Source organism: Bison bison, unplaced genomic scaffold, assembly GCF_000754665.1.
Source record: "Bison bison bison isolate TAMUID 2011002044 unplaced genomic scaffold, Bison_UMD1.0 scf7180017862992, whole genome shotgun sequence".
Lineage (NCBI taxonomy): Eukaryota > Metazoa > Chordata > Mammalia > Artiodactyla > Bovidae > Bison > Bison bison.
Window position 1 is genome coordinate 26420 of NW_011493564.1, and position 10651 is coordinate 37070.

Consider the following 10651-nt stretch of genomic DNA (forward strand, 5'->3'; position numbering starts at 1 on the left):
AGGTTATTCACTGCACAAGAGTGTCCAGCCAAGGAGTCAAATGGGAAGAGGAAAATCAGCTCAATCTCCATTCCCCAAACATGCAGCGTTCACCTGGAGATGAGGGGCCTTTATCTAATTCACATGAAGGTTTTGAATTCTGCCAAGGCTACATGTTTAAAGTGCAACATCCACCCACAGGGGACCCTGTGAACCAGCAGAGCCTTCACACAGATGCAGGTCCCCTCATTTCTCCCACCAGGGAGGCTATGCCATCCTCCATCTGCAGGGAAGGAGGGAAAGGGCTGAGACCAAGGTTGTGGACTCTTCTCTCTGCAGCACGGTGGGTCAAAGGACCCTCTTCAGAGTCCTCTGGACCCTGGACTTAGCCACTTCCTCATCTCCCACCTTCACTCTCCTCCCCTCCCTATTCTTGGTATTCAAGTCTAACCCTCTTCATGGACACCTCTTGGAGTTCTGTCTGCCCCACTGCTGGCTACCTCTGCCCCATCCCCTGCGTGTTCCCCATGGAAAGGGGGAAAAGCTTGCTGATATGTGGAGGCTAGGTTCCTCCTATGTCCTTGGTGAGGGGCTGGGCAAACACAACTGCTCTTGAACACCCACACTGGACACAGCCCCCACGGATGACCATCCAGGAGAGGGTGTGTTAGGTCATCATGACCATAATTTAAAAGCCCAATAGCCATCACTGTTTTATGCTTTGTGATCTCGTATACCTTCCCAGCAATTCTCTGCAGTAAACACCATGGTTACCCCCTCTTTATGCATCCCTTTTTTAAAAAAATTTTTATTTTATTTTTAAACTTTACATAATTGTATTAGTTTTGCCAAATATCAAAATGAATCCGCCACAGGTATACATGTGTTCCCCATCCTGAACCCTCCTCCCTCCTCCCTCCCCATACCATCCCTCTGGGTCTTCCCAGTGCACTAGCCCCAAGCATCCAATATCGTGCATCGAACCTCGACTGGCAACTCGTTTCTTACATGATATTTTACATGTTTCAATGCCATTCTCCCAAATCTTCCCACCCTCTCCCTCTCCCACAGAGTCCATAAGACTGTTCTGTACATCAGTGTCTCTTTTGCTGTCTCGTACACTGGGTTATCATTACCATCTTTCTAAATTCCATATATATGCATCTCTTTTTTATAGTTAGGTAAGCTGGGGCACAGAGAGGTGAAGTAATTTGTCCAAGATCACACAGTTAACAAAAGGAAAAGTTGCTTTTGTTTTTATCTGTAATGGATAGGGACTCTTAAAAAAGAAAACACTAAATCACAATAATATTATCACATCTCAAAAGTTAAGAAATATTTCTGAATTAGTATCCTGGCCAGTGTCAAACTCACAGCTATCAGGTAGCAAAGCCAGGATTTGGGTCCCTGGCTTATTATGCCACCCTGCCTCTCTGTGCAGGTGAGATAGGAACAGTTACAATTGTCCCAACTGAGATCTGAGTGCTTCACTTGTAACCAGGCCCTGCCCCTTGGATACTGCAGGAATGACTCAGCATTTGGCTGACCCCAAACCTCATGGATGGAGAGGTGGAGGACACAGGGTCATTCTTACCTCAAAATGTGTTACCACTCTCATTCCTGAACATTGTAACCCCAGAAATAAGCTCATATGCTTGGATGAACACGTAGTAGAAGCCTTCTGCCATGTTCCAGCAGTCTGCTAATTTCCCACAGGACACTGTTAAGGGTCCACACTCACTGATGTCTGAACACAGCAAGAAAAATTGTCACTTCACTAAAGTCTGTGATCTCTCAAGGCTGAGATCCCCACACTGTACCTGACTCCCCAGCTCTGGGCCTAATGCTTACTCCATGTCTTTTTGGAAAGAATTAGACTCTTGGGCAATACTGCTGAGTCTAGGCTGCAGCAGGAGCAAACCATTCCTGAAGCTTGTGCAGTCCAGCTCTGTTTTTCTTGGTCCTCCGGCTGGCACCCCAGATGGGACACAGTGGGAAGTACTGATGTGTCGAGTGGGTGGAAGCTCTGCATCCCCCTCCTTATTCCTGAAAGGATAAACTGAGGCACAAACTCCAGACACCTGGAGACACTCTCCTTCCCAGGAAGCTAAGTTTACTCACTTCTTATCTCTCCACCTTCATATCTTTTCTCTTTTTTCAGTCCTTGATGACAGTTCTGAGGAGGAAGGCTGGGGCCCCCAACCAACATCCATGTCTTCCACAAGCGCTGGAGTATACTCCACAATCTCTGCATGCCCCGCCACCACCCCAAACCTCTGTACCATCACAACTGTCCAAGGGGTTGGTGAAGATCTCCCCAGATGAAGAACTGAATGCTGGAGCACAGCGGCAGACGGTGTCACTGATGCATAAGGAGTTCGGACGGCACCATGGAACACAGGCTGTGGGGATGGAGACTTTTTTCAGAGGTTCAAGGAATGAAGGAAACCAGCTATCAGCTACTGGTCCAAGGGCAGAAGGAGGGAGGGAAGGATGAATGGGGGGAAGGGAGGGAGAGGGGAGAGAGGGAAGAAGGGAGAGACATGGCACAATCAAAAGAGGAAGAATTCAGAACACTCTGGGCAGGAAAAAACAACTGCTCTTATTCCCAGAGAACCACTGCTGAACTTCATTTGAAAAATATGCCTCCTTCTCTCCTTTGTTGGTGAGAGAACCCAGGCCCTGGCATGTAGTCTCTGTCTTCCCAATGCTCACCTCTAATATTTGAAGTTGCAGGTACCAGTGGCAACAACAGCAGCACCAAGAGTCCTGGGCTAGTAAGACAGAGATGAGAAAGATAGGAAAATGGAGCTTCAATTTCAACCCCTTTCCTCATGATTCCACAATCTCATGAAGCAGCTCCTTAAATAAAGTTCTTTCTCTTCTATGCTGCTGCTAAGTCACTTCAGTCGTGTCCGACTCTATGCGACCCCATAGACAGCAACCCACCAGGCTCCTCCGTCCCTGGGGTTCTCCAGGCAAGAACACTGGAGTGGCTTGCCATTTCCTTCTTCAATGCATGAAAGAGAAAAGTGAAAGTGAAGTCGCTCAGTCGTGTCGGACTCTTAGCGACCCCGTGGACTGCAGCCTACCAAGCTCCTCTGTCCATGGGATTTTCCAGGCAAGAGTACTGGAGTGGGGTGCCATTGCCTTCTCCATTCTCTGTCCTATAGATTCATCCTATTGGTTTTATTTCTCTTGAGAACCTGGACTAACACAGGTGGTAAAATGAGAAATCTCTGTTAGGTCCCCACACTTCCCTAGGAATAAGTTTCACCAACTTTCTTTTTTGAGAACTTAATATAATTGAGTTAATACCCTTCTTAAAATTCCTTCCTTCCTCTCCCTTATATAAATAGTGGGAGAGCTAGAAATAAAGCAAAAGCTGGATGTAAATCAAAGAAGAGAGGACATTCTGAAATTGGATAAATAGTCCCAGACAGCTTTAGTTGTCTGTCTCCATTGTTATGGTTCTACCTGCTAGCCTTTGAGTGTCCTAAGTCACTGCAGTCATGTCCAACTCTTTGCGATCTTATGGACTGTAGCCAGCCAGGCTCCTTTGTCTATGGAATTCTCCAAGCAAGAATACTGGAGTGAGTTGCCATGCCCTCCTTCAGGGGATCTTCCCAACCCAGGGATCAAACCCATTTCTCTTATGTCTTCTGCATTGGCAGGCAGGTTCTTTACCTGAGAAGCCCATATGTCTACTTACCTGGCAGCATACTTAGATGTCCATTTCTCAAGCTGTGGAGACCAGCAAACCCAGCCATAGAGGACCTTTTATCTTGGTATTTTCAGTATGACTTATGCTTTTCATGACCTGACAGGAAACTACAGGTCTGGATGATTTCTTTCCCCTCATTACATCTCTGAAATTTCAGAGTATTTATATTGCATTACTACTATTTGCACTGCAAGCCTCCTAAAGGTCAGTGTTTATATCTTTTTGACATAGGATAATCTATGACATGAAGAATCATTATATTGGTCTTTGCTCCTATAAGGACTTTTGTTCAGAGTGAATAGAAATATCTATTTATTACTTATTAACAATTTTTTTTAATTTTTAAGTTTATTTTGAAATATAGATTCAGAGGAAGTTGCAAAACACTACCAAAAATACTGTGTAATCTTTACTCATTTTCTCACAAAGATTGTGTTTTCATGTAATTATATAGTCCAATATCCGGGTTTCCTAGGTGGCTCAGTGGTAAAGAATCCATCTGCAATGGAGGAGAAATGGGTTTGATCCCTGGGTTGGGAATATACCCTGGAGAAGGAAATGGCAACCCACTCCAGTATTTTTGCCTGGAAAATCCCATGGGTATAGGAGTCTAGCAGGCTATAGTCCATCAGGTCGTGAAGAGTTGGACACAGACTGAGTGATTCAACAACAAAAGGTCTGATATCTAAACCAAGAAATTGACATTGGTACAATGTGTGTATAATTCCATGCCATTTTATCACGTTTAGGTTGCTGTAACTGTCACTGCAATCAAGACACATCAATATTCCATCACCACAAAGATCTCCCTCATGCCACTGCAGCATCCCTAACCTTGGCAGGTCTAAAACTAAGGATTTTATTCTTCAACATGACCCAACATAGTCTGAGATTCATATTTGTTGATGAAAGAAAATATTCTTGATATGTATTTAAAGATGAGAAAAGCATACCCCTCAAACTTTCCAGTAGTCTATGTGATGGAATTATGATAATTTTCTTTGTTTGCAGTTTTTAACTTTTTTTTTTTTCTATGTGGCGTGTTTATTAGGTCTGCTAAAGCTGCCACAATAAAATATAGACTGAGTGGCTTAAACAGCAGAAATTTATTTTGTCACAGTTCTGGGGCTAGATGTCCAAGATCAAGTCCTGGAAGGGTTGGTTTCTGATGAAAGCCCTCTCTGGGCTTGTACCTGGCCCTGTTCTCACTGTGTCCTCATATGACCCTTTCCCATCTATGTGGAAAGGCAGTGATCACTGGTGTCCTCCAGTTCTAAAGCTTGAGCTCTTCGTGCTCCATCTCTTAGACATGACAACACCGGTGTCCTATTCCCTCACTCTTCCCTTGGCCTCCATTCCCCTGATGAAGTGCTTCTGTGCTACTCCTTAGTGCCACTGACACCCCAAAATCTCCATACTGTTGTCCATTGTGGCTGTACCAGTTTACATTCCCACCAACATGTAGGAGGGGTCCCTTTTCCCCACATCCTCTCCAGCACTTGTTGTTTGTAGAATTTTTGGTTATGGCCATCCTGACCAGTGTGAGGCGATACTTCTTTACAGTTTTGATTTGCATGTCTCTAATAATTAGTGATGTTGAGTATCATTCATGTCCTTTATGGCCATCTCTATGTAGCTCCATAGGCTTCCTAGGTGGCCCAATGGGTAAAGAATATACCTGCAATGCAGGAGACACAGGATTGATACCTGAGTTGGGAAGATCCCCTGGAGGAGGGCGTGGCAACCCACTCCAGTATTCTTTTTTTTTTTTAAAACTAATTTATTTCTTATTGAAGGATAATTGCCTTACAGAGTTTTGCTGTTTTCTGTCAAACCTCAACATGAATTAGCCATAGTTCTCCAGTATTCTTGCCTGGAGAATTCCATGGATAGAGGAGCTTGGTAGGCTACAGTTCATGGGGTTACAAAGAGTCAGACATGACTCATGCACCCACAAATGTCTTCTTTGGAGAAATGTCTATATAGATCTTCTGCCCACTTTTGTTTTTATTTTATTTTAATATTAAGCTGCATGAACTGTTTGAATATTTTTGAGATTAATGCCTTGTTAGTTGCTGCTTCAGAAAATATTTTCTCCCATTCTGAAGTTGTCATTTAGAAAGAAATTTTATGTATCTGTTTATTTGGCTATGTCAGATCTTATTAATAGTTGTGGAATGTGGGATCTTCATTGCATCATGTGGGATATTTTGTTGCAGTGTGGGCTCAGTAGTTGCATGTGGGCTCAGTCGCCCCAAGCATGTGTAATCATAGTTCCCTGACCAGGGATCAGACTCACATCTCCAGCACTGCAAGGTGGATTCTTACCCACTGGACCACAAGGGATTAAAAAGATATCGCTACAATGTCAAAGAGTGTTTTGCCTATGTTTTCCTCTAAGAGTCTTAGAGTATTTGGCCTTACATTTGGGTGTTTAAACCATTTTGAATTTATTTGTGTGGTGTTATGAAGTATTTAAATTTTTTTTTTTGCATGCAGCTGTCCAGTTTCATCAGCATAATTTATTGAAGAGATTATCTCTTCTCCATTGTATATTTTTGCCTTCTTTGTCAGAGTATGTAACCACAGGTGCGTGTGGGTTTGTCTCTACTTTCTATCCTGTTCCATTGATGTAGATTTCTATTTTTGTGCCAGTACCATATTGTTTTAATAACTGCAGAATTTTAGTACAGTCTGATTTCAGGGACTCTGATTCATCTAGTTCTGTTTATCTTTCTCAAAATTGCTTTTGCTATTCCATACAAATTGAACTTTTTGTTTTAGTTTTGTGAAAAAGAACATATAAAACCAACCCACAGTTAGCATCATACTCAACAGTGGAAAGCTGAAAGCATTTTCCTTAATTAAAAAATTTAGATAAATTCCTCTTAACCATTTCTGTAATAGTCACATCATTTTGTGTGTGTGTGTGCATTGCATATGTCAACTGGTGTTCCTGATGGTATCTCTGTGGATGATTTTTTCTTAGAGTTTAGGTTACTTTGTTGTATATCAGCTCTCTCTGGATCCAAGGAAATGTATGACTTTGTAGTTTCTAAGACTATTTCTCATTACTAGCTTGATATTACCTTTTTCCATTTTCTATTTCTTTTTTTTTATAAAACATAAAAATTATTTACTAGTTAAAATGTGTTACCTTATTTTGCATAAAAATGGTTGATTAATTATCACAATATCTCTTTTGTAAAGTGAAAGCTACATTATCAATTATTATATTTTATTTTTTTTGGCTTAAGACTTTTTAAAAAAAATTTTAATTGGAGGTGAACTACTTTACAATATTGCATTGGCTTTGCCATACACCAACATGAATCCTCCACGGGTATATACGTGTTCCCCATCCTGAACCTCCCTCCTACTTCCCTCCCCGTACCATCCCTCTGGGTTGTCTCAGTGCAGGAGCCCTAGGCATCCAGTATCATGCATTGAATCTGGACTGGCGATTCGTTTCATATATGATATTATACATGTTTCAATGTCATTCTCCCAAATCATCCCACCCTCTCCCTCTCCCACAGAGTCCAAGAGACTGCTCTATACATCTGTGTCTCTTCTGCTGTCTCGCATACATGTTTATCATTACTGTCTTTCTAAATTCCATATATATGTGTTAGTATACTGTATTGGTGTTTTTCTTTCTGGCTTACTTCAACTCTGTATAATAGGCTCCAGTTTCATCCACCTCATTAGAACTGATTCAAATGTATTCTTTTTAATGGCTTAGCCAGATGTGTGAATACCCTCTATTTTCTTTGACATTTTAAAAATTTTGCTTTAATTTTAAGTTTTATACTTTAAATCAACATAGAGCCAAATTCATATATTTATATCAATTTACAAAGTTAGTTTTGTATAAAAAAAGACATCTTTCATAAACCTAAAAATTTATGAGTATATATGCTTTTAGGGAATTGATAACTGATTATACATTTATTTACTTTTATGATAGATTTTATGTATAATTTGAAACATAGAATTTGGTGCAATGACACACTAAAATCTTATATAGACTACACCTTGAGACCACAATTATTAACACAGCACCACATTATAAAATCTTTCATAATGTGTATACACATATGTTTATTTTGCTGCTGATACTTGATTTTCAGTGGAGACATTATAAAACTTTATTCTTTAAAATGTCCTCATCAAATATTGAAGAATTTATAGAATATGCTAAACATAATGATAATACTAGTATTTCACCCCCCAAAATAAATAATTTCAAAGTAAAATTATCCCAGTTGTCTCCAAAATATTTTTATAATATATATCCAAACCATAAAAATTGACATAAGATTTGACTGTCGTGTTATTTTGTCACTTTGATCTAGGATAGCCTTACGCAACTTTTATAACGATACTGACATTAGAAGAGTCTGCATTTGCCTAATTGTTTCCTCATGATGTCATTTAACTTGTGTGCCTTTCTCCTGTATATCATGTGTACTGAAAGTCTGGTCACAAAGAATAGGTACCTATAAGCTTTTTCTAGAAGTGGCCAGAAGGTAAGTGTTTTTGGCTTTGTAGTCTTGCATTCTCTTTCACAAGCACTCAACTTGATATTGTAGCTTGAAAGCAGCTATGGCATTAGTCCTTCCAATGGATATTCAGGACTGATTTCCTTTACAATTGACTGGTTTGGTCTCCTTGCTGTCCAAGGGACTCTCAAGAGTCTTCTCAAACACCTAAATAAAGCCTGGATTGGTTTTAGGTTAGACTGATTTGCCACAATCTTTTATTTCACAAGTGAGATGTTGTAAACTCATGTTTTATCAGGAAATATAAAATGTCAGACATACTTTTGATGTTGAGATTGATTATTAATTCATCTGGTGGTTGTCTCATCTAATAGTGTAAAATAACACTTTGTTCCTTGTAATTAATCAATTATCTCTTAGGAAATTCTGTGGGATAGTCTTGTCTTTCAACAAGATTTTCCCTTGTGCTTTTAGTGGTGATTTACTAAATACTGTAAAGTTATCATGAACTATTTCTATCTGATCTTCCATATTTATTGGTTGTTACTTTTCTTATCACTATCCTCAAGCTAGGCTTCAGCATTATGCGAACCGGGAACTTCCAGAAGTTCAAGCTGGGTTTAGAAAATGCAAAGTAAACAGAGGTAAAATTACTAGCATTCACTGGATCATAGAGAAAGCAAGGCAACTCCCCCCAAAACTTCTGTTTCATCGACTATGCTAAAGCCTTTGACTGTGTCAGTCATAACAAAGTGGGAAAACTTAAAGAGTTGTGAATACCAGACCATCTTAACTGTCTCCTGAGAATCCTGTATGTGGGTCAAGAAGCAACTGTTGAAACCCTGTATGGACAACCGACTGGTTCAGAATTGAGAAAGGATAACGATGAGGTTGTTTATTGTCACCCTGCTTATTTAACTTGTGCACAGAGCACTTCATGCTATATGTCAGCCGGGCTGGATGAGTTACAAGCTGGAATTAAGATTACCAGGACCTCAGATCCATGGATGATACCACTCTAATGGCAGAAAGTGAATAGGAACTAAAGAACCTCTTGATGAGGGTGAAGGAAGAGAGGGAAAATGACATCTTAAATGTGGTAGATTCATTTTGATATATGGAAAAGCCAATACAATATTGTAAAGTTAGGATGGTGTGGGGAGGGAGGAGGGAGGGGGGTTCAGGATGGGGAACACATGTATACCTGTGGTAGATTCATTTTGATATATGGCAAAACCAATACAATATTGTAAAGTTAAAAAAAGAATTAAAAACAAACAAACAAAACTCAACATTCAAAAAACTAAGATCGTGGCATCAGGTCCCATTACTTCAAGTCAAATAGAAGAGGAAAAGGTGGAAGCTGTGACATATTTCCTCTTCTTGGGCTCTAAAATCATTGCGGTTAGTGACTACAGCCACGAAATTAGAAGACAATTATTTCTTGGCAGGAAAGCTATGACAAACCTAGACAATGTATTAAAAAGCAAAGATACCACTTTGCTGACAAAGGTCTGTATAGTCAAGGCTATGGTCTTTTCAGTAGTCATCTAAGGATGTAAGCCTGGACAATAAAGAAGTCAGAGCATTGAAGAATTGATGCTTTTGAACTGTGGTGCTGGAGAAGGTTCTTGGGAGTCCCTTGGAAAGCAAGGTGATCAAAACGGTCAATCTTTTTTTTTTTTTTAATTTAAATTCTTTAAACCAATTAATTAATTTATTTTACTTTACAATATTGTACTGGTTTTGCCATACATTGACTTGAATCTGCCATGAGTGTACATGTGTTCCCCATCCTGAACCCCCCTCCCACCTCCCTCCTCATACCAAAAATTAGGGTTAGGGTTAGGGTTAGGGATGACCTCTGGGTCATCCCAGTGCACCAGCCCCGAGCATGCTGTATCATGCATCAAACCTGGACTGGCGATTCATTTAACATATGATATTTTACACGTTTCCGTGCCATTCTCCCAAACCACCCCACCCTCGCCCTCTCCCACAGAGTCCATAAGCTGTTCTATACATCTGTGTCTCTTTTGCTGTCTCACATACAGGGTTATCGTTACCTTCTTTCTAAATTCCATATATATGCGTTAATATACTGTATTGGTGTTTTTCTTTCTGGCTTACTTCACTCTGTATAATAGGCTCCAGTTTCAACCACCTCATTAGAACTGATTCAAATGTAGTTTTTAATGGCTGAGTTTTATTCCATTGTGTATATGTACCACAGCTTTCTTATCCATTCATTGGCTGATGGACATCTAGGTTGCTTCCATGTCCTGGCTATTATAAACAGTGCTGCGATGAACATTGGGGTACACGTGTCTCTTTCGATTCTGGTTTCTTCAGTGTGTATGCCCAGCAGTGGGATTGCTGGGTCATATGGAGCTCTGTTTCAAGTTTTTTTAAGGAATCTCCACACTGTTTTCCATAGTGGCTG

The 10651-nt window shown here is 40.4% G+C and overlaps 1 pseudogene; it reads left to right on the forward strand.

Annotated features, from left to right (window-relative positions):
* Positions 1 to 2476, forward strand: part of LOC104983601 — a 17154-nt pseudogene extending 14678 nt beyond the window's left edge.
* The last annotated feature ends 8175 nt before the right edge of the window (positions 2477 to 10651 follow it).